The sequence below is a fragment of the Oncorhynchus gorbuscha genome, linkage group LG16 (genome assembly GCF_021184085.1).
Source record: "Oncorhynchus gorbuscha isolate QuinsamMale2020 ecotype Even-year linkage group LG16, OgorEven_v1.0, whole genome shotgun sequence".
Lineage (NCBI taxonomy): Eukaryota > Metazoa > Chordata > Actinopteri > Salmoniformes > Salmonidae > Oncorhynchus > Oncorhynchus gorbuscha.
This window is the reverse complement of record NC_060188.1, coordinates 88,783,863-88,810,767: the sequence shown is the minus strand read 5'-3', so window position 1 is coordinate 88,810,767 and position 26,905 is coordinate 88,783,863. Positions and strand designations below refer to the sequence as shown.

Below are 26,905 nucleotides of genomic sequence, written 5' to 3'. Positions count from 1 at the left end.
AGAATTATTATAATTTTTGAATTAAAAATGAAAAGCTGAAATGTTTTAAATCAATAAGTATTAAGTAAGTATTGTTATGACAATCCTAAATAAGTTCAGCAGCTTAAAATGTGTAATATAATAATAAGGTCCATGAACTCTCTCTATGCAATAATGAATGACTACCTCATCTCTGTACCCCACACATCTGTAAGGTCCCTCAGTAGAGCAGTGAATTACAAATACAGATTCAACCACAAAGGCCAGGGAAGTTTTTCCAATGCCTCGAAAAGAATGGCAAATATTGGTAGTTGCCGGAGAGGAGTGCAACCGCTCAGATATTTCACCATGAGGCCAATGGTGACTTTAAAACAGCTACAGAGTAGAGGAGAAAACTGAGGATGGATCAACAACATTGTAGTTACTCCATCATACCAACCTACTGTAAATGACAGAGTGAAAAGAAGGAAGCCTGTACAGAATACAAATACTCAAAAACATACATCCTGTTTGTGTTCAACCTTCCCAAGTTCTCTCACGTCACCCCGCTCCTCCGCTCTCTCCACTGGCTTCCAGTTGAAGCTCGCATCCGCTACAAGACCATGGTGCTTGCCTACGGAGCTGTGAGGGGAACGGCACCTCAGTACCTCCAGGCTCTGATCAGGCCCTACACCCAAATAAGGGCACTGCGTTCATCCACCTCTGGCCTGCTCGCCTCCCTACCACTGAGGAAGTACAGTTCCCGCTCAGCTCAGTCAAAACTGTTCGCTGCTCTGGCTCCCCAATGGTGGAACAAACTCCCTCACGACGCCAGGACAGCGGAGTCAATCACCACCTTCCGGAGACACCTGAAACCCCACCTCTTTAAGGAATACCTAGGATAGGATAAAGTAATCCTTCTCACCCCCCCTTAAAATATTTAGATGCACTATTGTAAAGTGGTTGTTCCACTGGATGTCATAAGGTGAATGCACCAATTTGTAAGTCGCTCTGGATAAGAGCGTCTGCTAAATGACTTAAATGTTTGCAATAAGGCACTAAAGAAATACTGCAAAGAATGTGGCAAAGAAATTAACTTTATGTCCTGAATACAAAACGTTATGTTGGGGCAAATCCAACACAACAAATCACTGAGTACCACTCTTCATATTTTCAAGTATGGTGGTGGCTGCATCATGTTGTGGGTATGCTTGTCATTGGAAAGGACTCAGGAGTAAAAAAAAAATGAAACGGAATAAAGCTAAGCACAAGCAAAATACTAGAGGAAACCTGGTTCAGTCTGCTTTCCAACAGACACTGGGAGACAAATGCATCTTTCAGCAGGACAATTACCTTAAACACAAATATACACTGGAGTAGCTTACCAAGATGACGTTGAATGTTCCTGAGTTGCCTAATTACGGTTTTGACTTAAATCGGCTTGAAAATCTATGGCAAGACTTGAAAATAGCTGTCTAGCAATGATCAACAATCAACTTGACAGGTTGAAGAATTTAAAAAAGAATAATGTGCAAATATTGTACAATCCAGATGTGCAAAGCTCTTAAGAGACTTACCCAGAAACACTCACAGCTGTAATCGCTGCCAAAGGTGATGCTAACACTCAGGGGTGTGAATACTTAAGTAAATGAGATATTTCTGTATTTCATTTTCAATAAATTTGCAAAAAAAAATCGAAAACATGTTTTCACTTTATCATTATGTGGTATTGTGTGTAGATGGGTGAGAACTCTATGTTTTTTACTAGATTACTTGTAGTTTTTCATGTTGTTTGTCTGTAGTGTTTGTAATGACTTGGTGCTCTTAATCTTGGCCAGGACGCTCTTGAAAAAGAGGTTTTAAATCTCAATGAGCCCTTCCTGGTTAAATAAAGGTAAAAAATATAAATAAATAAAAGTATAAAAAGGAAATGTAATCCATTTTGAATTCAGGCTGTAACACAACAAAATGTGGAATATGGTTAGGGGTGAATCACTTCTGAAGGCCCTGTGTATAGATTTTTAAAACAAATAGCTACAATTTGTCAAATTACTTACTAGCGACACATATCTAAGGTTTGTTTTAATGCTTAAAAACGTAATGCTTAAAAACAAGTATTTCCTATAATCTTCTAATGTTTGTTCTCTGCAAGTCTCTGAAGAGCTTCCCTAACAAGGGGTTAAATACTGGTCCATCTCTGAAGAGCTCCCTAACAAGGGGTTAAATACTGGTCCATCTCTGAAGAGCTCCCTAACAAGGGGTTAAAATCTGGTCCATCTCTGAAGAGCTTCCCTAACAAGGGGTTAAATACTGGTCCATCTCTGAAGAGCTCCCCTAACAAGGGGTTAAATACTGGTCCATCTCTGAAGAGCTCCCCTAACAAGGGGTTAAATACTGGTCCATCTCTGAAGAGCTTCCCTAACAAGGGGTTAAATACTGGTCCATCTCTGAAGAGCTTCCCTAACAAGGGGTTAAATACTGGTCCATCTCTGAAGAGCTTCTCTAACAAGGGGTTAAATACTGGTCCATCTCTGAAGATCTTCCCTAACAAGGGGTTAAATACTGGTCCATCTCTGAAGAGCTTCCCTAACAAGGGGTTAAATACTGGTCCATCTCTGAAGAGCTTCCCTAACAAGGGGTTAAATACTGGTCCATCTCTGAAGAGCTTCCCTAACAAGGGGTTAAATACTGGTCCATCTCTGAAGAGCTTCCCTAACAAGGGGTTAAATACTGGTCCATCTCTGAAGAGCTTCCCTAACAAGGGGTTAAATACTGGTCCATCTCTGAAGAGCTTCCCTAACAAGGGGTTAAATACTGGTCCATCTCTGAAGAGCTTCCCTAACAAGGGGTTAAATACTGGTCCATCTCTGAAGAGCTTCCCTAACAAGGGGTTAAATACTGGTCCATCTCTGAAGAGCTTCCCTAACAAGGGGTTAAATACTGGTCCATCTCTGAAGAGCTTCCCTAACAAGGGGTTAAATACTGGTCCATCTCTGAAGAGCTTCCCTAACAAGGGGTTAAATACTGGTCCATCTCTGAAGAGCTTCCCTAACAAGGGGTTAAATACTGGTCCATCTCAGTTGGACTTGTCTTTAAGGGTTCGTGCAGTCTGTTCGCACTGCACAGGAGGCTGGGTCTGAGTAAGTGTTGGGCACTGCAGTACCTGTTTGCTTCCACCCGCTGTGTTCCCAGCATGCCATACTCAGCTCTCAGCAGCAGATCGGCTCTCAATCTCTTACCCATGAGGAGGGGCAGACTGGCACAGAGACTGGCATAGATCTTACATAAAATTAGTTAAGCAAACAAGGCTCTTTCGATCATCGACAGCTGAACTGATTTGAAGGGAGACAAGGCCTTTAGGCCTAAATGTGTGTTTCTGTTTGCGTTGTTACTGTTTGTACTGTAGGGGTCAAAGGGGAAAGAAATATGTTCTACAGCCTCTTAAAGTAAACCAATGAGGCTTGTGGGTTTGGGCTGTTCTGCTGCTAGTGCAGTTTCATGGGTAAGAGTAGGCCAACTCAGAGGCCAGCCATCTTGCCCCCCACCACCCCACCTGCCACAACCCCCCAACCCAACCCACTCCACACCATGTGGCTCTTGTTGTCTGGAGGACAAGGTTGCTGTGGGAAAGAAGCAGACGTGGGCCGAGGCAGGGGGGGAGCCCCCCACACAGTTCAGCTCTGCCAGCTATTATGCCCACTGTAGATAGACCCCGCATCTCCCACCTGCCAGACCAGACAGACAGACCTCCTTAAAAACCATCTCCAAGGACAGCTTACAGGCAGTACAGTACAGTAGACACACACACAGCAAGGTCATTAGACCAGCTCACCTCTAAGTAGCCCACTATTCAGGATGAGTTGAGGTTCAGAGCTGTTTTTCTGCTGACATACTAAAACTATTCCACTTGTTTTGTCTGTTTCTAAACATCCTAATCTGGTTGGGAGTTTTTTTAAATTACCATAAATATACATGTTCTGGAGAGATGTACTGTAATACACAATCTATTCACAACCATATATGAGTATAACCAGCCAGACAGAGAGATAGCTATACTTTGGCTGGCTTATTTCACAGGTGGTCGTAGTTGTATGTGTGTGTGTGTGTGTGTGTGTGTGTGTGTGTGTGTGTGTGTGTGTGTGTGTGTGTGTGTGTGTGTGTGTGTGTGTGTGTGTGTGTGTGTGTGTGTGTGTGTGTGTGTGTGTGTGTGTGTGTGTGTGTGTGGGTCTGTGGGGTGAGTGAGGACATCTCCTGGCTCTGCTGATGATAACGAGGGGGAGGCCAGGCTGAGGAATGGAGGGAGGAGAGGGGAGGGGGAGGGGGGGGGGGGGATAAGAGGGAGAGTGGGATGAGGGAGAGGGGGAGGAGGAGGGGGAGGATAAGAGGGAGAGGAATAGAGGAGGGAGGGGCAGGAGGAGAAGAGAGAGAGTGGGATGAGGGAGAGGGGGAGGAGGAGAAGAGAGGAGAGGAGCAGGGAGAGGAGAAAATAGAGAAGTAAAGAAGGGAGGGGAGGGATGAGAGAAGGATAGAGCCGGGAGAGGAGAGGAGGAGAGAGGAGAGGAGGAGAGAGGAGGGATGAGAGGATGATAGAGGAGGGAGAGGAGGAGAGAGGAGAGAGTAGGGAGAGGAGGGATGGAGAGGAGGATAGAGGAGAGGAGTGAGAGAAGAGAAGGAGAGATAAGGGGGTGGAGGGGAGAGGAAAGGAGAGGAAAGGTGGGAGATGAGAGGAGAAAGGAGAGGAGAGAGGAGGAAGGGAGAGGAGGATAGAGGAGAGGAGCGAGAGAAGAGAAGGAGAGATAAGGGGGTGGAGGGGAGAGGAAAGGAGAGAGGAAATGTGGGAGATGAGAGGAGAGAGGAGGAAGTGGATAGGACAGAAAAGGGAGACTAGGGAGGGAGACAAGGGGAGATGAGAGGAGAGAGGAGAGGAGGAGAGGAGAGAAGAGAGGGTGGAGGAGAGAGGAGAGGAGGAAGGAGAGAGGAGGAAGGAGAGAGGAAAGGAGGGAGGAGAGTAGAAGAGGAGGGAGAAGAGGAGGGAGAAGAGGAGGGAGAAGAGGAGGGAGGAGGGAGGAGAGTAGAGGAGGGAGGAGGGAGGAGAGACGAGAGTAGAGGAGGGAGAGGCGGAGAGCCTCTGTCTGCCCTGGGGCGCTCTGGCACCTCCTAATTAAAAGCAGCCAGGCTGTAGGGCAGGGCAGACAGATGCTTGTCACGCCAAGGCACACACACACTTACAGTGCAGGCACACAGAGACCGGTACACAACAGACAGCCAGAAATACACATGCACACAGACAGAGATAGACACAAGTATGCACATACAGTACAGGCACGCACATGGTCACACACAGACATCCGTGTATACAAGTATGTACATAGCGCCCCCACCCACACTCTAAAACATGCACTCACACAGTCTGGCCCGTAGCAGGTGCTCTGTGTCTATCAGATACTGTACAGGTTGGACCATCCTAGTCTAGTGGCTAGCCTTGTCAATCTTCAGACTGTCACTGTGTCTCTGATCATGGGAATGTATTGTCAGCATGTCTCTCTGAGCATGGGAATGTACTGTATAGTAATCTGCTTTCATGAACCAGACCCATACAAGTTGCTGTGTGTCTGGGGTAGGTGGGAAGATCACTGCAGCCTTCCGAAGTACAAGCACACACACTCATGTCTTCTTTAAACGGACATCCCTTCCCTCCCCATGTCCCGCATCACACAGGTCGGTAGGCCCACTTCTTCAACACAGATCTTCGAAAGACGTATCAAATGATGTGGTCTAATTTTCTGTTCTTCCAGCGCTCCAACTGTTGTTGTCTTGTTGATTTACTTTGAGTTCATTTCACTTGATCGTCTGAGAGTCGTGACTGTGCAGGCTAGGAGAGGCTAGGTGGAAAGTGAGCTCTGCTCAGGGGGTTGCCAGTGGTTACCAGGACTATTTATGATGAGCTCGCTTGTCCACACAGGAAACTCCTACATAACTAACAGTAGAAAGATTCTCTTCTCAAGGACTTTAACACCATCATGTCACATACGGTATGCTTTGTGTTCAAGACAATTACTGTACAACATTCATATTTGAGGTTTGATATTCTAGTTCAGATAAAATGATCATAAGTAGTTTACTGTAAATCCCTAAACTGATCCATTATATATTTGTTTGTTTTTTTGGCCGTATAAAGACTTGGTTCACACTAGCCTATTACCAGTATGTCATTTTAGATTCCTTTAGCATTGGGGGAAAGACGGTGTGGGATTGGAGGGAAACGGTCTCAAGTGATTGACTAAGCCATACACTATTGCATGTCAGTCTATTCAATCTTTAGAGCAAGTAGAGAGAGAGAGAGAGAGAGAGTGAGATGGAGAGGGAGAGAGAAGAGGCAAGAGAGAGAGAGAGAGTGTGAGATGGAGAGGGAGAGAGAAGAGGCAAGAGAGAGAGAGAGAGAGAGATGACATTCGAAATGTGTCTATTCTTTTAAAACTTGTGAGTGTAATGTTTACTGTTTATTTTTTTATTGTTTATTTCACTTGTTTATTATCTATTTCACTTGAGAAGGAGAGAGAGTAGGCAAGAGGGAGGGAGAGAGAGAGAGAGAGAGAGAGAGAGAGAGAGAGAGAGAGAGAGAGAGAGAGAGAGAGAGAGAGAGAGAGAGAGAGAGAGAGAGAGAGAGGGCAAGAGGAGAGAGAGAGAGAGAGAGAGAGAGAGAGAGAGAGAGAGAGAGAGAGAGAGAGAGAGAGAGAGAGAGAGAGAGAGAGGAGGCAAGAGGGAGAGAGAGAGAGAGAGAGAGAGAGAGAGAGAGAGAGAGAGAGAGAGAGAGAGAGAGAGAGAGAGGCAAGAGAGAGAGAGAGAGAGAGAGAGAGAGAGAGAGAGAGAGAGAGAGAGAGAGAGAGAGAGAGAGAAGGCAAGAGGGAGAGAGAGAGAGAGAGAGAGAGAGAGAGAGAGAGAGAGAGAGAGAGAGAGAGAGAGAGAGAGAGAGAGAGAGAGAGAGAGAGAGAGAGAGAGAGAGGAGGCAAGAGGGAGGGAGAGAGAGAGAAGGCAAGAGGGAGAGAGAGTGAGAGAAGGCAAGAGGGAGGGAGAGAGAGAGAGAGATGGCAAGAGGAGAGAGAGAGAGAGAGAGAGAGAGAGAGAGAGAGAGAGAGAGAGAGAGAGAGAGAGAGAGAGAGAGAGAAGGCAAGAGGGAGAGAGAGAGAGAGAGAGAGAGAGAGAGAGAGAGAGAGAGAGAGAGAGAGAGAGAGAGAGAGAGAGAGAGAGGAGGCAAGAGGGAGGGAGAGAGAGAGAGAGAAGGCAAGAGGGAGGGGAGAGAGAGAGAGAGAGAGAGAGAGAGAGAGAGAGAGAGAGAGAGAGAGAGAGAGAGAGAGAGGAGGCAAGAGGGAGGAGAGAGAGAGAGAGAAGGCAAGAGGGAGGGAGAGAGAGAGAGAGAAGGCAAGAGGGAGGGGAGAGAGAGAGAGAGAAGGCAAGAGGGAGAGAGAGAGAGAGAGAGAGAGAGAGAGAGAGAGAGAGAGAGAGAGAGAGAGAGAGAGAGAGAGAGAGAGAGAGAGAGAGAGAGAGAGAGAGAGGCAAGAGGGAGGGGGAGAGAGAGAGAGAGAGAGAGAGAGAGAGAGAGAGAGAGAGAGAGAGAGAGAGAGAAGGCAAGAGGGAGGGAGAGAGAGAGAGAGAAGGCAAGAGGGAGAGAGAGAGAGAGAGAGAGAGAGAGAGAGAGAGAGAGAGAGAGAGAGAAGGCAAGAGGGAGGAGAGAGAGAGAGAGAGAGAGAGAGAGAGAGAGAGAGAGAGAGAGAGAGAGAGAGAGAGAGACAGGGACAGGGACAGGGACAGAGACGGGGAGTGAGCGAGAGAGATAGACAGAGACAGAGAGAGACAGAAAGAGAGAGAGAGAGAGAGAGAGAGAGAGAGAGAGAGAGAGAGAGAGAGAGAGAGAGAGAGAGAGGAGGCAAGAGGGAGAGAGAGAGAGAGAGAGAGAGAGAGAGAGAGAGAGAGAGAGAGAGGAGGCAAGAGGGAGAGAGAGAGAGAGAGAGAAGGCAAGAGGAGAGAGAGAGAGAGAGAGAGAGAGAGAGAGAGAGAGAGAGAGAGAGAGAGAGAGAGAGAGAGAGAGAGAGAGAGGAGGCAAGAGGGAGGGAGAGAGAGAGAGAGAGAGAGAGAGAGGAGGCAAGAGGGAGGGAGAGAGAGAGAGAGAGAGAGAGAGAGAGAGAGAGAGAGAGAGAGAGAGAGAGAGAGAGAGAGAGAGAGAGAGAGGAGGCAAGAGGGAGGAGAGAGAGAGAGAGAGAGAGAGAGAGAGAGAGAGAGAGAGAGAGAGAGAGAGAGGAGGCAAGAGGGAGGGAGAGAGAGAGAGAGAAGGCAAGAGGGAGAGAGAGTGAGAGAAGGCAAGAGGGGGAGAGAGAGAGAGAGAGAGAGAGAGAGAGAGAGAGAGAGAGAGAGAGAGAGAGAGAGAGAGAGAGAGAGAGAGAGAGAGAAGGCAAGAGGGAGGGAGAGAGAGAGAGAGAAGGCAAGAGGGAGAGAGAGAGAGAGAGAGAGAGAGAGAGAGAGAGAGAGAGAGAGAGAGAAGGCAAGAGGGAGGGAGAGAGAGAGAAGGCAAGAGGGAGAGAGAGTGAGAGAAGGCAAGAGGGAGAGAGAGAGAGAGAGAGAGTGAGAGAGAGAAAGATAGCTCAATTTAAATTGAATAGAGAGAAGGGGAGAGAGATAGGTTGTGTGTGTGTGTGTGTGTGTGTGTGTGTGTGTGTGTGTGTGTGTGTGTGTGTGTGTGTGTGTGTGTGTGTGTGTGTGTGTGTGTGTGTGTGTGTGTGTGTGTGTGTGTGTGTGTGTGTGTGTGTGTGTGTGTGTGTGAGGAACATAAATAGATAGAGGGACAGAAAGAGAGGGAGGATGAGACCTCTGGGTGTGTGTGTATGCCTGACGATTTGAAAACAGCGTTTGTTCGTGAGTAACACAGAGTACACAAATCCCCCCAACTTGATTTTTTGGCAGTGATCAGACCTCCCACCCACGACACCCTCTTCAAGCCTCCTCCCACCCTCTTCAAGCCTCCTCCCACCCTCTTCAAGCCTCCTCCCACCCTCTTCAAGCCTCCTCCCACCCTCTTCAAGCCTCCTCCCACCCTCTTCAAGCCTCCTCCCACCCTCTTCAAGTCTCCTCCCACCCTTTTCAAGTATCCTCCCACTTCCTCTGTTCAGCTGCTTTGCTCTGTGATGGCTGCTTACTCACACACAACACAACCTGATGAGGAGGTGGAAGAGGATGGTACTCACACATGACCACGATCACACACTCACACACACTGCAGAGACAGCCCCTTAAAGCCCGCAGACCATGAGCTAGTTTCTCGTCATGTTACTGTGATAGGGCCACAGGGCCTAAGCAGGCATTATACCACTATAGGATAGGGCCTCAGCAGGCATTATAACACTATAGGACAGGGCCTCAGCAGGCATTAAAACACTATAGGACAGGGCCTCAGGACCTCAGCAGGCATTTTAACACTATAGGACAGGGCCTCAGCAGGCATTATAACACTATAGGACAGGACCTCAGCAGGCATTATAACACTATAGGACAGGGCCTCAGCAGGCATTATAACACTATAGGACAGGGCCACAGGGCCTCAGCAGGCATTATAACACTATAGAACAGGGCCTCAGCAGGCATTATAACACTATAGGACAGGGCCACAGGGCCTCAACAGGCATTATAACACTATAGGACAGAGCCTCAGCAGGCATTATAACACTATAGGACAGGGCCTCAGCAGGCATTATAACACTATAGGACAGGACCTCAGCAGGCATTATAACACTATAGAACAGGGCCTCAGCAGGCATTATAACACTATAGAACAGGGCCTCAGCAGGCATTATAACACTATAGGACAGGGCCACAGGGCCTCAGCAGGCATTATAACACTATAGGACAGGGCCTCAGCAGGCATAATAACACTATAGGACAGAGACTCAGCAGGCATTATAACACTGTAGGACAGGGCCACAGGGCCTCAGCAGGCATTATAACACTATAGGACAGAGCCTCAGCAGGCATTATAACACTATAGGACAGGACCTCAGCAGGCATTATAACACTATAGGACAGAGCCTCAGCAGGCATTATAACACTATAGGACAGGGCCTCAGCAGGCATTATAACACTATAGGACAGGGCCTCAGCAGGCATTATAACACTATAGGACAGGGCCTCAGCAGGCATTATAACACTATAGGACAGAGCCTCAGCAGGCATTATAACACTATAGGACAGGGCCTCAGCAGGCATTATAACACTATAGGACAGGGCCTCAGCAGGCATTATAACACTATAGGACAGGGCCTCAGCAGGCATTATAACACTATAGGACAGGGCCTCAGCAGGCATTATAACACTATAGGACAGGGCCTCAGCAGGCATTATAACACTATAGGAGAGGGCCTCAGCAGGCATTATAACACTATAGGACAGGGTCTCAGCAGGCATTATAACACTATAGGACAGGACCTCAGCAGGCATTATAACACTATAGGACAGGGCCTCAGCAGGCATTATAACACTATAGGACAGGGCCTCAGCAGGCATTATAACACTATAGGACAGAGCCTCAGCAGGCATTATAACACTATAGGACAGGGCCTCAGCAGGCATTATAACACTATAGGACAGGGCCTCAGCAGGCATTATAACACTATAGGACAGGGCCTCAGCAGGCATTATAACACTATAGGACAGGGCCTCAGCAGGCATTATAACACTATAGGACAGGGCCTCAGCAGGCATTATAACACTATAGGACAGGGCCTCAGGGTATCATTTACCTGTCCACTATGGGACTATGGATGATAATTAGCTGCCATTATTACACCTCAGTATTGTATGAATGGATTATCGTGTAGCTTGTACTGTTATAGTTAAATGGCCGTCTAGATCAGGGTGGACAAACATTTTGGCTCGAGGGACACTTTGGGATTTTGAAATTCAACGGAGGGACGCATTTTTGGGGGGACCAATTGCTTGTTAAAATCTATTTGCAGGGGCCTACCGAGTACCGCAGCGGTCTAAGGCACTGCATCGCAGTGCTAGAGGTGTCACTACAGACCCGGGTTCGATCCCAGGCTGTGTCACAGCTGTGACCGGGAGACCCATGAGGCGGCGCACAATTGGCCAGCGTCGTCCGGTTAGGAGAGGGTTTGGCAGGCTGAGATTTCCTTGTCCCACGGCGCTCTAGCTACTCCTGTGGCGGGACAAGCACATGCACGGTGACGTGGTCGCCAGGTGTACGGTGTTTCCTCCGACACATTGGTGCAGCTGGGTTGGATGGGCATTGTCAAGAAGCAGTGTGGCTTAGCTGGGTTGTGTTTCGGAGGACACACGGCTCTCGACCTTCGCCTCTCCCGAGTCCGTACGGGAGTTGCAGCGATGGGACAAGACTGTAACTACTTCAAATTGGATACCATGAAATTGGGGATAAAAATGTGTAAAAAAATATATATATATATTAAATAAGTATTTAAAATATATATATATGTCTTGCGGGATGGATTGAAGTGCCCACCTTGATCTAGATTGTGGTTTTGCAAAGGCAGGGGAGGGTAGAAAGAGACATGGCAGGGTTGTTGCCATGTGGGATGTTGGTACTCCACTGTAAACATGCCTGTCTGAGCATTGTACTGCCTGTTGCATTCCCACACACTAGAGCTGCGCACACACACGCGAAAGAGGCTGGCTGTGCCTGGGTTGTATTGTTAACACACTGATGTAAAAGTATCCGGAATGCTGTAACAAAACAACCTCTGGGATCAGGTTCAACTGTGATAAACCTTGTTGTCCCAGTGAGTGACTGAAATGAAAGAGCCCTGGTAGTTTTATTCAATAGACAGAGGTGTGGTGCGCTACGGTGGCACATGTTGGCTATCCACAATTATAAACTGGGTGGTTCGAGCCCTGGATGCTGATTGGCTGAAAGCCGTAGTATATCAGACCGTATACCATTGGTATGACAAAATGTGTATTTTTACTGTGCTAATTATGTTAGTAACCAGTTTATAATAGCAATAAGGCACCTCAGGGGTTTGTGGTATATGGTCAATATACCATGGCTAAGGGCTGTATCCAGGCACTCCGCGTTGTGTCATTCATAAGAACAGCCCTTAGCGGTGGTATATTGACCATATACCACACCCCCTCGGGCCTTATTGCTTAAGTAACCCTTTTCGTGTGTTGACACACACACACACACACACACACACACACACACACACACACACACACACACACACACACACACACACACACACACACACACACACACACACACACACACACACACACACACACACACACACACACACACACACACACACACACCTTTCTCTGCAGGGTGGGTCTACTGGTGTAATCATCATCAGATATCAATCATTGACTAATGACTGACATGTAGAGAGAATGAAGGAGCCCTGATCCAAACCCATTCTCACTTATGGTTTGAAAGGAAATCTCAGGCTAGCATGCATCTACAACAGATGCATTGTGACGGGGGCAGAATAATGAATCTGTCAGTCATCTGCCGACCTACACACCTAATATAGCCTGATATAACCTGATATAGCCTGATATAACCTGATATAACCTAATATAGCCTGATATAGCCTGATATAACCTGATATAGCCTGATATAGCCTGATATAGCCTGATATAACCTGATATAGCCTGATATAACCTGATATAGCCTGATATAGCCTGATATAACCTGATATAACATGATATAGCCTGATATCGCCTGATATAACCTGATATAACCTGATATAGCCTGATATAGCCTGATATAGCCTGATAGGGGATGTAATAGCCTGAGCCTGAATTAACCTGATATAGCCTGATATAACCTGATATAACCTGATATAACCTGATATAGCCTGATATAACCTGATATAACCTGATATAGCCTGATATAACCTGATATAATCTGATATAGAATGACATAACCTAATATAGCCTGATATAACCTGATATAACCTGATATAGAATGATATGACCTAATATAGCCTGATATAGAATGATATAACCTAATATAGCCTAATATAACCTGATATAGCCTGATATAGAATGATATAACCTAATATAGCCTGATATAACCTGATATAGAATGATATAACCTAATATAGCCTGATATAGCCTGATATAGAATGATATAACCTAATATAGCCCAATATAACCTGATATAGCCTAATATAACCTGATATAGCCTGATATAGAATGATTTAACCTAATATAACCTGATATAGCCTGATATAGAATGATATAACCTAATATAGCCTGATATAGCCTGATATAGAATGATATAACCTAATATAGCCTGATATAGAATGATATAACCTAATATAGCCTAATATAACCTGATATAGAATGATATAACCTGATATAGCCTAATATAACCTGATATAACCTAATATAGCCTAATATAACCTGATATAGAATGATATAACCTAATATAACCTGATATAGAATGATATAACCTAATATAGCCTAATATAACCTGATATAGCCTGATATAGAATGATATAACCTAATATAGCCTAATATAACCTGATATAGAATGATATAACCTGATATAGCCTAATATAACCTGATATAGAATGATATAACCTGATATAGCCTAATATAACCTGATATAGAATGATATAGCCGAATATAACCTGATATAGAATGATATAACCTGATATAGCCTAATATAACCTAATATAACCTGATATAACCTGATTTAGCTTTGACCATTGAGAGCCGGCCCGCTGGATTCTCTCTATTTCTGGGCATGATTATGAGGGTGTAATGTTGTTGCAGGTGTTTAATAAAAATATATACATTTCTGTTATGTAAAATCTGTAAGATTTACTAAAATGTTGTTGTATAATTTTCTGATATAACTGTTTGAAGGTGCTATTCGGTCACTTTATTATTACGTTGCCCTTTTTCAAACCCGTTCCAGTATTCCATTGAAGATGCTCTTGAGGAAGTCTCAAGACAACAAGGAGATGTCACTGTCATGCCAAGGCATTATATTACCACAAGTGCATGCATGTGCATGATTGTGTGATGTAATTACTAAGACATTACATGCTTCTGACAATAACCAACACACAACAGAGTGACTGCACTGCAATCTAGTCAACAAGTCATCATCAATTGTACTGCTTCCTTAGTACAGTTTGACTTTCTAGTAAAGGAGAGACTTGTTGAAATGAGACCAGCCACAGTTTAGGCAGTAAGTGTGGGGTACATGCAGACCCTTTAATGTAAAATAAACCCTGAGGATGTATCATAATGTGAACACTGAACTCTACTCACTTCAACAGAGATCTTTACTAATGAGTTGGTGTGAACGAAAGATGTTACTGACCTTTTAGCAGATAGGCGTTTTGTATTTGAGTTTCTTCCTCTCACGCTACTCTCAGTCCCTGTCTGTCAGGAAGCAGAGTCCTGTCCTCTGTGGCAGGCATGCGAAAGTGAGAGAGAAACAAAGAGAGGTAGACAGAGACAGAAGAGCTCGACTTTGCTCTGAAGGTGTGTCACTGATTTAGGAAGTGTGGGGAAATTGAACAGTACCAACAGTTAAAATGTGAACACCCACCCACCTACCTACCAAAACCCCTCCCTCTCTCCAGGCCCAACTATTTGGCAGTGTTCCCCACACGTCCACCTGTGCTGTGTGGAGGGTAGGAGAGTGACGCACACACAGGCCAAGCCTACAAATCAACCTGCTCACACAGTAATGGCATTGGGGCTGGGCCTGGGACAAGAACTGGATTTGTTTGGGGATTATGATAAGGCTTGGTGCTATGGCCAGGTCTGTGGCTTGGGTTTGAAACAATAGCTGGGGCTAGGGCTGGTTCTGAAACCCAGGTGGGTCTGGTCTGGGACTTTGGGTGGGAATAGAACTGGGGTATGTTTGGACTGGGGCTGGAACTGAAATAGAAGCTGAGACTGGGTCTCTAGAACTGGGACTGGGTCTCTAGAACTGGGACTGGGTTTGGGATTGGAGCTAAGGCTGAAATTGGTGCTCTAGAACTGGGGCTAGGACTGGGGTTGTCTAAGGTTGTGGTAGGGGCTCAATACAAAGCCCTTGCTGCCAGGAATTAAGCAATATAATATTACAAAGGCAAATAACAGTGAAGAAAGGCAATGACATAAGTGGGCTATCTTTGTTTTTATGTTGGGTCAGGGTGTGTGCTGTGGTGTGGTGGGCTATCTGATTGTGTGATCGCGTTGGGTGTGTGCTGGTGTGTGTCGGTTGGTACCTGGTGGCAGGTAGAAACACACATCATTGTGAAGGCTCTTTAGACTCGTATTGAGAACATTATGAAAAGGTGTAATCAGTGATGTCAATTACCAAGTATAGACCTACTGTATACCTATATTCTTTGGGTCAATCAAGGTTGGGCCTCAGACCTCATATGGCCTGCTGAGGTTTTTTTCTTCTTTTTAGCTGTACAGTATTAAAAGAGTAGCTACAAATCTTTCTTGTTTCCTTGCTTGTTTATTTTTGTCTCAAATTTGTAAATGTGTCCACTATTTTTGAAAATTTGTCAACATCCATGTCTCCCAGTATTACCCTCCGAAAGCACAGAGGCGTATAAGGGAGGGGCCCAAGTATCAGGTTGGGCACTGCAATTAAATGGCCCCAAAAACGGATGTTTGGTTTTCATTGCTTGTGAAGAACCAGCCTTAGAAAACAGGTGTGCTGTGCACTATTAAAATACTTACAGTAATACAATAGCACACAAACAAGAATGTCTGCTTCAAGTTAAATATGCTGTTACACAATTGCTGCTTGTTTTAACTTCTACAAACACATGCATACGTTGAGTCATTTTAATTTGAAATATCATTGAAAACGTAATGAGTCCCTCTCAACACAGTGATTTAAAACAATGCAATTAGCAGTGGCCACTACTACTACACTGATTACCATAAAACCCCTCAGCAAGGTCTCAAACGCCTGGCTAATTGCTGTTGGCTTTTCATTCTGATCACAAACCAAGGACAATGACTGGACAGAGAATAGATAATTAAAAGGGAAGACATTCACTCTTTTCTGTGTTTTATTAGGAGCCCAACTAACTGTTGCTAAAGCAGCTCCTCTTCCTGGGGTCCACACAGAACATAAAGAACCTCCTCTTTCTGGGGTCCACACAGAACATAAAGAACCTCCTCTTTCTGGGGTCCACACAGAACATAAAGCAGCTCCTCTTCCTGGGGTCCACACAGAACCTAAAAAACCTACTCTTCCTGGGGTCCACACAGAACATAAAGAACCTCCTCTTCCTGGGGTCCACACAGAACCTAAAGAACCTCCTCTTCCTGGGGTCCACACAGAACAAAAAGCAGCTACTCTTCCTGGGGTCCACACAGAACATAAAGAACCTCCTCTTCCTGGGGTCCACACAGAACATAAAGAACCTACTCTTCCTGGGGTCCACACAGAACATAAAGAACCTCCTCTTTCTGGGGTCCACACAGAACATAAAGCAGCTCCTCTTCCTGGGGTCCACACAGAACATAAAGAACCTCCTCTTCCTGGGGTCCACACAGAACCTAAAGAACCTCCTCTTCCTGGGGTCCACACAGAACATAAAGCAGCTACTCTTCCTGGGGTCCACACAGAACATAAAGAACCTCCTCTTCCTGGGGTCCACACAGAACATAAAAACATGACATAATACAGAATATTAATTTATAAGAACAGCTCAGGATAGGGTGAGGGTGGGGTGAAGGTGTTAAATAAAGTTTCAATAAAAACATTTAGATAAAAAAGGTGGGTGAGGGTAGTGGTAAGGTGGGTGAGGGTAGTGGTAAGGTGGGTGAGGGTAGTGGTAAGGTGGGTGAGGATAGTGGTATGGTGGTAAGGGTAGTGGTAAGGTGGGTTAAGGTAGTGGTAAGGGTAGTGGTAAGGTGGGTTAGGGTAGTGGTATGGTGGGTGAGGGTAGTGGTAAGGTGGGTTAAGGTAGTGGTAAGGGTAGTGGTAAGGTGGGTTAGGGTAGTGGTATGGTGGGTGAGGGTAGTGGTAAGGTGGGTGACGGATAGTGGTAAGGTGGGTGAGGGTAGTGGTAAGGTGGGTGAGGGTAGTGGTAAGGTGGGTGAGGATAGTGGTATGGTGGTAAGGGTAGTGGTAAGGTGGGTTAAGGTAGTGGTAAGGTGGGTGAGGGTAGTGGTAAGGTGGGTGAGGGTAGTGGTAAGGTGGGTGAGGGTAGTGGTAAGGTGGGTTAAGGTAGTGGTAAGGGTAGTGGTAAGGTGGGTTAGGGTAGTGGTAAGGTGGGTGAGGGTAGTGGTAAGGTGGGTGAGGTAAGGGTAGGTACGGGGATGGGACAGGGTAGGGTATAAGGTGTGGGTGGGTGGGAGAGGGGTTAGGGAGAGGGTAGGTGTAGGGAAGGCACGTGCACAGATTGGACTTTACCTGTACAGAGCACATTCCCCATTGCCATTTCAGTCTCCAAAGTGCCCTTTTGGTTGGTGGTATAATTTTTCACAAAAATATTAGTTTTTGTATAAATATCAACCGTCCGCTGGTTGCGGAGACAGGGAGACCGGTTGCGCCGTTCCCCAGTCTGCTTTGTATGGAGATTGCGCGCGCCCGGTATCCAAACATGTATTGTCTGAGAAATGCGGTCACCGGTCGAGTGTCTCTTGCTATCAAGCTACCTAGTTTAAAAATCAACGGTACTGCCACATCAGCATAACATTCGATTAACACTTGATTTAGCCTACATCATCATTTTTCTGTCTGGTTGGCTCATATGCGCAGCGCTGACAGGCAGAAAGACAGAGCCGTTTCACTCTTGCTACACCTTTCGTAAAAATAGCCTACCGTCGGCTACACATATTACTCAAATGTAAATTTGCGGACTTGCTACGTCTCAACCGCTACCTCGTGGTAGCGCACGACAAGTTTTGTCGTGTCACCCGACAGTTGTGTCATGTTGAGCCAACACTCAGTAGGCTAAACGTAAATGGCAGTGCTTGATTTAGGCCGGAGTTTACCAGAGCTGAGTAGGCTACCGGCACCTCCAATTCTCTACTGGGCTCCTGTTCCTCATAGACCATTACTGTAGCCTGTAAAAGTATTGTGGAGCTCCTGTGCATTTAAACAGTAGCCTACCGGCACCTAAAATGAATAGGTTACCGGGCACCTATATATGTCTAAGTAAAGCACTGGTAAATGGTAAATAGTAGAGCCATGTTTTTTAAACAGCTGAATGTAAAGACCTTTTCTTGATATTTGAGACTCGTTTTATTTCGTTTTTACCTGAAATTGCAGTAACAGCCTGTTACATTTTGAAAAAGTCGCAGTAGCTGCTGGCTGCACTGAGCCATGTAAAACTATGGAAGCTCTTGTTGTTGATGTAGCTCACAAGTAGGATAGGTTTCTTTCATTTGAAACATTGTGTACTGATTTCAGAGGTGGCACCACAGGTCCCAGAGCGGTTGGGGGGGGGGGGGGGGGTATTTTCCTGGTGCACAGAGTTTTTCCTGATCTGGTAGTAAGGTAACCAAACCAACTCTGGACCCTAGTTGTAGCTTATGACTTAGTCATAAATCAGTGGAATAAACAACAAGGTTTTATTTAGGCTATGTATGATGGGACCAGATAATTTTTCTAATCAGGTCATACGTTTTTTTTGTTTTTACTCCTGGAAAAACTCCTGGCCCTTAGGAGGATGAAAACATTAAAACCCTTTACACAGCAGACAAAGACCCAATTTGCAATGAGCACTCGGGACGCCGGCATTCCTACAAAGTGGTCGAGCGCCATGCGACAGGTTTTTTTGCCCATCGCCTCACGTTCACCGGGCGCCCGCGAATATGCCAACTTGTCAAGCGGCTGACAAGTACCCGCCCTTCTCCCGGGTACACTACAGCTACCAGTTGGAGTGTCAAGCCAGCGGTATGCGTACACCCTGTCACCACTTATTTCTTATATATTTATATTTATTATTTAAGATACATTGTATGCCATGTCCATTTAAAAATGGTTTGTGGAAAAATACTGTTAATGTGTGTAATATATCAGATAACAAGGGCCAGTCATGGTCACGTGGATCCACTAGTGACAACGAATCCACCTAAATCAAATGTTATTGTAATGTATTTGCAGGCTTCTCACACAGTAGTGCAATGGTGACAAAAGTGACAAAGTAATCAAATAAGTAACACAGGGAAGCAAGCAAATAAGCGAAAGTGTAAATATATAACAGCGTAGGGCCTAATGAAAAGGACAACATTAACTAAATCAAGTACAAGAGGCATGCAGATAAAATAAAATATAACTGAAAATACCTTTTTTTTTTAAAGCCACAATTTTGTATGGACATGGTTTTCCCATGTGACTGGAGTGGAATAGTGTACAGTGCAGTAGCAGCATATTATTATATGTAAGTATACATGTACTGTGCATTTGGAAAGTATTCAGACCCCTTCCCCTTTTCCACATTTTGTTACGTTACAGCCTTATATTTAAATGGATTAAATAAAGAAAACATGTCATCATCATCTACACACAATACCCCATAATGACAAAGTGTAAAACATTTATGACAAATAAAAAAACAGAAATACCTTATTTACATAAGTATTTAGACCCTTTGCTATGAGTCTCAAAATTGAGCTCAGGTTCATCCTTTTCTGTGGTGAACATCGTTGAGATGTTTCTACAATTTGATTGGAATCCACCTGTGGTAAATTCAATTGATTGGACATGATTTGATACACAGTTGACAGTGCATGTCTTTGCAAAAACCAAGCCGTGAGGTCGAAGGAATTGTCCATAGAGCTCCGAAATATCACATTTACATAAGTATTCAGACCTTTTACTCAGTACTTTGTTGAAGCACCTTTTGGTAGTGATTACAGCCTAGAGTCTTTTGGGTATGCCCCTACAAGCTTGCCACATCTGTATTTGGGGAGTTTCTCCCATTCTTCTCTGCAGATCCTCTCAAGCTCTGTCAGATTGGATGGGGAGCGTCTCTGCACAGCTATTTTCAGGTCTCTCCAAAGATGTTCGATCGAGTTCAAGTTCGGGCTCTGACTGGGACACTCAAGGACATTTAGAGACTTGTCCAAATGCCACTCTTGCATTTTCTTGGATGTGTGCTTAGGGTCGTTGTCCTGTTTGAAGGCGAACCTTCACCCCAGTCTGGGGTCTTGAGCGCTCTGGAGCAGGTTTACATCAAGGATCTCTCTGTACTTTGCTCCATTCATCTTTCCCTCGATCCTGACTAGTCTCCCAGTCGCATCCCCTTAGGGGAGGTGCAAGGTTTCCTCCAGATGTGACACTTAGCATTCAGGCCAAAGAGTTCAATCTTGGTTTCATCAGACCAGAGAATCTTCTTTCTCATGGAGAGTCCTCTAGGTGCCTTTTGGCAAACTCCAAGCGGGCTGTCACGTGCCCTTTACTGAGAAGTGGCTTCCATCTGGCCACTCTACCAGAAAGGCCTTCCTGACCAAGGCCCTTCTCCCACGATTGCTCATTTTGGCCGGGCAGCCAGTTCTATAAAGAAGTCATTTTTTGATACCCTTCCCCAGATCTGTGCCTTCAACGCAATCCTGTCTTTGAGCTCTACAGACAGATTCCTTCAACCTCATGGCTTGGTTTTTGCTCTGACATGCACTGGCAATTGTGGGACCTTATATTGACAGGTGTGTGCCTTTTCAAATCATGTCCAATCAATTTTATTTACCACAGGTGGACTCCAATCAACTTGTAGAAACATCTCAGGGTAGATCAATGGAAACAGGATGTACCCGAGCAACATGTTGGGTCTCATAGCAAAGGGACTGAACACTTACAGTTGAATTTGGAAGTTTACCGACATAACTATATCGACATAACCTGAAAGGCCGCTCAGCAAGGAAGAAGCCACTGCTCCAAAACCGTCATAAAAAAGGCCAACTACGTTTTGCAACTGCACATGGGGACAAAGATTGTACTTTTTGGATAAAAATGAAATAAAAAATAGAACTGTTTAGCCATAATGACCATCGTTATGTTTGGCGGAAAAAGGGGGAGGCCTGCAAGCCAAAGAACACCATCCCAACCGTGAAGCACAGGGGTGGCAGCATCATGTTGTGGGGGTGCTTTGCTGCAGGAGGGACTGGTGCACTTCACAAAATAGATGTCTCATGAAGAAGTAAAATTATGTGGATATATTGAAGCAACATCTCAAGACATCAGTCAGGAAGTTAAAGCTTGGTGGCAAATGGGTCTTCCAACTGGAAAATGACCCAAAACATACTTCCAAAGTTGTGACAAAATGGCTTAAGGACAACAAAGTCAAGGTATTGGAGTGGCCATCACAATCACCTCAATCCTATAAATAATTTGTGGGCAGAACTGAAAAAGCATGTGCGAGCAAGGAGGCCAAAAAAGCTGACTCAGTTACACCAGCTCTGTCAGGAGGAATGGGCCAAAGTTCACCCAACTTATTGTGGGAAGCTTGTGGAAGGCTACCCAAAACGTTTGACCCAAGTTAATCAATTTAAAGGCAATACTACCAAATACTAATTGAGTGTATGTAAACTTCTGACCAACTGGGAATGTGATGAAAGAAATAAAAGCTGAAATAAATCATTCTCTCTATTATTCTGACATTTCACGTTCTTAAAATAAAGTGGTGGTCCTAACTGACCTAAAACAGGGATTTCTCATTGTTTTCAAAGTAGCCACCCTTGGCATTCTCTCAACCCTTATCACAAGGGAGTCACCTGGAATGTATTTCAATTAACGGGTGCGCTAGCGGGACAACTTTCAATGAAACGGGGGGGGGGTTGAGTATGGCACCCCACATCAAAACATTTTTCCAATGGCACAGGTTTCATAAATTCACAAATCGCGATTAAATGTTCACTTACTTTCTGAAAATCTTCCTCTGATTTGTCATCCAAAGGGTTCCAGCTATAACATGTAGTGTTGTTTTGTTAGATAAAATCCTTTATATCCCAAAAAGTCTGTTTAGTTGGCACCATCGATTTGAGCAATCCACTCGCTCATAATGCAGAGAAAGGAATCCGGAAATCTTCCCCTAAACTTTGTTTCAACAAGTCAAATTAAATTTCTATATACTCCTCAGATACCCTAAAATGTAATTAAACTATAATATTTTTTTATGGAAAGAAGTATGTTCAATAGGAAACCGATTTTAGCAGGTGCGTCCTGTCTTCATGGCATGCAAATACAAATTTCCGAAGACTGTGTCCTTCTACTAAAACTGTTATTTCCTATTCATTTTTGAAGTTACAAGCCTGAAAACTTGAACATAGACTGTTGACACCCCATAGGAATTGCATCCAGGGAGCTACTTTTCAGTATGACCTTACTATTGCTATTGTAAGACGATGGTCTCCCCCAAAAAATTATATTTCCGATTGTTTTTTCTTAGGATTTTCTCCAACCATATCTATTGTGTGATATTCTCCTACATTATTTTCACATTTCTACAGACTTTAAAATATTTTATTTCCAATGATACCAATTATATGCATATCCTTTAGGGCCTGAGATACAGGCGGTTTACTTTGGGCACGTCATTCAGGCGGAAATTGAGGGGAAAAGGGGCCTAAACCCTAAGAAGTTGTAATTAAATCCGTTTTACCTAATGTCTACCAGCATGTCATATGTGCAACCAGATGAAAAAAAACAACTCTAAACCACATTTACACCACACACAGAGACGCATACAAAGCTCTCCCCTGCCATCCATTTGGCAAATATGAACCTGAATTCTATTATCCTGATTCCTGCTTTCAAGCGAAAACTAAAGCAGGAAGTACCAGTGACTCGCTCAATACAGAAGTGGTCAGATGAAGCGGATGCTACACTACAGGACTATTTTTCTAGCACAGACTGGAATATGTTCCGGGATTCATCCAATGACATTGAGAACTATACGACCTCAGTCACCGACTTCATCAATAAGTGCATCGAGGACACCGTCCCCACAGTGACAGTACATACATATCCCAACCAGAAGCCATGGATTGCAGGCAACATGTGCACTGAGCTAAAGGCTAGAGCTGCCACTTTCAAGGAGCAGGACACCAATCAGGACGCTTATAAGAAATCCTGCTGAATATTTCAGACGAACCATCAAACAGGTAAGGCGTCAATACAGGACAAATGTTGAATCTTAAAACACCAACTCTGGCGCTCATCGGATGTGGCAAACTATTACGGACTACAAAGGAAAACCCAGCCGTGAGCACTGAGTACACATCCAGACGGATTACCAGGATGGGTGCTCAGAGCATGTGTGGACCAACTGGCAAGTGTCTTCACTGATATTTTCAACCTCTCCCTGACCGAGTCTGTAATACCTAAATGTTTCAAGCAGACCACCATAGTCCCTGTACCAGAGAATGCAAAGGTAACCTTCCTAAATGACTACCGCCCCGTAGCACTCACGTCGGTATGCATGAAGTGCTTTGAAAGGCTGGTCATGGCTCACATCAACACCATCATCCCGGAAACCCTAGACCCACTCCAATTCACATACCATCCCAACAGATCCACAGATGACTCAATCTCAATCCAAACTGCCCTTTCCCACCCGGAAAAAAGGAACTCCTATGTGAGAATGCTGTTCATTGACCACAGCTCAGCATTCAACACCATAGTGCCCACAAACCTCATGACTAAGCTAAGGACTCTGGGACTTAACACCTCCCTCTGCAACTGGATCCTGAATTTCCTGACGTGCCACCCCCAGGTGGTAAGGGTAGGCAACAACACATCTGCCACGCTGATCCTCAACACCGGGGCCCCGCAGGGGTGCGTGCTTAGTCCCCTCCTGTACTTCCTGTTCACTCATGACTGTGTGGCCAAACACGGCTCCAACACCATCAGTGGTAGGCCTAATCCCAGACAACGGTGAGACAGCCTATAGGGAGGAGGTCAGAGACATGTCAGTGTGGTGCCAGGACAACAACCTCTCCCTCAATGTGAGCAAGACAAAGGAGCTGATTGCAGACTACAGGAAAATGAGAGCCGAACAAGCCCCCATTAACATCGACAGGGCTGTAGTGGAGCGGGTCGAGAGTTTCATGTTCCTTGGGTCCACATCACCAACAAACTATCATGGTCCAGACACACCAAGACAGTAGTGAAGAGGGCACATCAACACCTTTCCCCCTCAGGAGACTGAAATGATTTGGTTTCGGTCCTCAGATCCTCAAAAAGATCTACAGCTGCACCATCGTGAGCATCCTGACTGGTTGCATCATCGCCTGGTATGGCGACTGCTCGGCATCCGACCATATGGCGCTACAGAGGGAAGTGCGTACAGTCCAGTACATCACTGGGGCCAAGCTTTCTGCCATCCAGGACCTATATACCAGGCGGTGTCAGAGGGTAGTGCATACGGCCCAGTACATCACTGGGGACAAGCTTTCTGCCATCCAGGACCTATATACCAGGCGGTGTCAGAGGGTAGTGCATACGGCCCAGTACATCACTGGGGCCAAGCTTTCTGCCATCCAGGACCTATATACCAGGCGGTGTCAGAGGAGGCCCTAAAATGGTCAAATACTTCACCCAAGTCAAAGACTGTTCACTCTGCTACCGCATTGCAAGCGGTACCGGAGTGCCAAATCTAGGTCCAAAAGGCTCCTTAAAAGCTTCTACGTCCAAGCCATAATTAATCAAATGGCCACACATACTTTTTGCATTGACCCCCACCCCCCACCCCCCATGTTTTTACACTGCTGCTACTCGCTGATTATTATCTATGTATTGGCACTTCATCCCTACCAACATTTACAAATGACCTCGACTAACCTATATAACCTCATTAGTGTTATGTAATTTTATTGTGTTACTTTTAAAAATATATATATTTTTTTACCTTAGTTTATTTACCTTAGTTTATTTAGCGTCTGCTAAATGGCATATATTATTTTCTTAATTCTATTTCTTGAACAGCATTGTTGGTTAAGTGCTTGTAAGTAAGCATCTCACAGTAATGTTTACACCTGTTGTATTCTGTAACATTTGATTTGAATTCACTAATACCCACATTTTCACTAGCAATGAGCTTTTACCACATGCAATGATTTGCATGATATTGATACAAATTAAGCATGTTTTTTTTGTAATGTTGTAAGGTAGTACTGAACTTTTGATTTCATTTCAGAGGGGTAATCGTTCATTTTCGATAGGCTAATGTTACTTGGGGAAGAATGCTATTATTAACTCTGTGCAATGAGTGTAGCCTATAGACGAGAAAATAAACTCTTTAATTGTCTGCACATGCTTGGGAATTGTTGCCACAGTTATACCCCCACCCCGCTAGGGTAAGGGTATAAGGTAAGGGTGGGTGAGGGGTAGGAAGAGCGTAGGGGTAGGGTATACGGTGAGAGTGGTTGAGTGGTAGTGTAGGGGTAGGGTGAGGGTCAGGGTAGGGTATACCGGTATGGGTGGGTAAGTGGTAGGGAGAGCGTAGGGGTAGGGTATAAGGTAAGGTGGGGTGGGTAAGTGGTAGGGAGAGCGTAGGGGTAGGGTCAGGGTAGGGTATAAGGTAAGGGTGGGTGGGTAAGTGGTAGGGAGAGTGTAGGGGTAGGGTCAGGGTAGGGTATATGTTAAGGGTGGGTAAGTGGTAGGGAGAGCGTAGGGGTAGGGTATATGTTAAGGGTGGGTCAGTGGTAGGGAGAGGGTAGGGTCAGGGTAGGGTATAAGGTAAGGGTGGGTAAGTGGTAGGGAGAGCGTAGGGGTAGATCATTGTAGGGTATATGTTAAGGGTGGGTGAGGTTAGGCCCTTGTGCCTCAGGAGGTTGTCGAGCTGACAGACACACCCAAGGCAAACATCCTGCTCCTTGCCTTCCTCATTCCCATACTGTACCTGCCAGCTGTCCTGTCCCACCTTCCCCTGGCCTCATCTGGCCTCACCTGAGATCCTGCAGATTGTTCCACCTTCGCCTGGCCTCACCTGGCCTCACCTGGCCTCATCTGGCCTCACCTGGCCTCACCTGGCCTCATCTGGCCTCACCTGGCCTCATCTGGCCTCACCTGGCCTCATCTGGCCTCATCTGGCCTCACCTGGCCTCACCTGGCCTCATCTGGCCTCATCTGGCCTCACCTGAGACTGACTGCAGATTGTCCCACCTTGCCTCACCTGGCCTCACCTGGCCTCATCTGGCCTCACCTGGCCTCACCTGATATTGACTGCAGGTTGTATTCAGACAACCTGGCCTTTGGGATGGCATTACCTGTGAAGCGCTGTGCCTACATTCTTATCTAGTCAGACAGCCTGCCACCACTTTAATTCCTACATTCTTATCTAGTCTCACTGTAACTATTAACCAGGTTTATGTGAATTAAAGTGGTGTCAGGCTGTCTGACTATGTTAAGATTGTAGGTGTCGTGTCATGTCATGTTATCAAATCAAATCAAATTGTATTTGTCACATGCGCCAAATACAACAGGTATTCACCTTACAGTGAAATGCTTACTTACAAGCCCTTAAACAACAATGCAGTTTTAAGAAAAATACCTAAAGAAAAATAAGAAATAAAAGTAAAATATAATTAAAGAGCAGCAGTAAAATAACAATAGCGAGGCTATATACAGGGGGAACCGGTACTGAGTCAATGTGCGGGGGCACAGGTTAGGTAGAGTAGAGTAGGTAGAGAAGAGGAAGTATAGTTGCCTGGAGTATTTTAGTCATACTGAGATGTCTTTACAGATTACCCCTAAATGACAGAAATGACAGAAAATACACACATCAAAATAGAAATACAAAATGCAAACAGAAAGAAAAACAGGGTCAATAAAACCAAACACATTCATCAGTAATAAGGTCCTCAATCATCTTTCTGAATTGTCCTAGAAGCACCAAAACATCAAAATTCAGAACATTTTGAAGATTGTTTCACAAATAAGATGCAAAAAAAACAACTAAAAGCTGATATACCTAACTCTGTATAGATGAAAGGAATGTCC

The 26,905-nt window shown here is 45.2% G+C and overlaps 1 protein-coding gene across 1 annotated transcript in view; it reads right to left on the bottom strand.

Moving 5' to 3' along the window:
• LOC123998711 (zinc finger and BTB domain-containing protein 7C) overlaps positions 1-14,489 on the bottom strand; it is a 43,710-nt gene extending 29,221 nt beyond the window's left edge. Inside the window, exon 1 of the mRNA XM_046303805.1 lies at positions 14,321-14,489. The gene's annotated coding sequence lies outside the window, so the exon portion shown is untranslated. The remainder of the gene's footprint in view (positions 1-14,320) is intronic.
• Between the last annotated feature and the right edge of the window lie 12,416 nt (positions 14,490-26,905).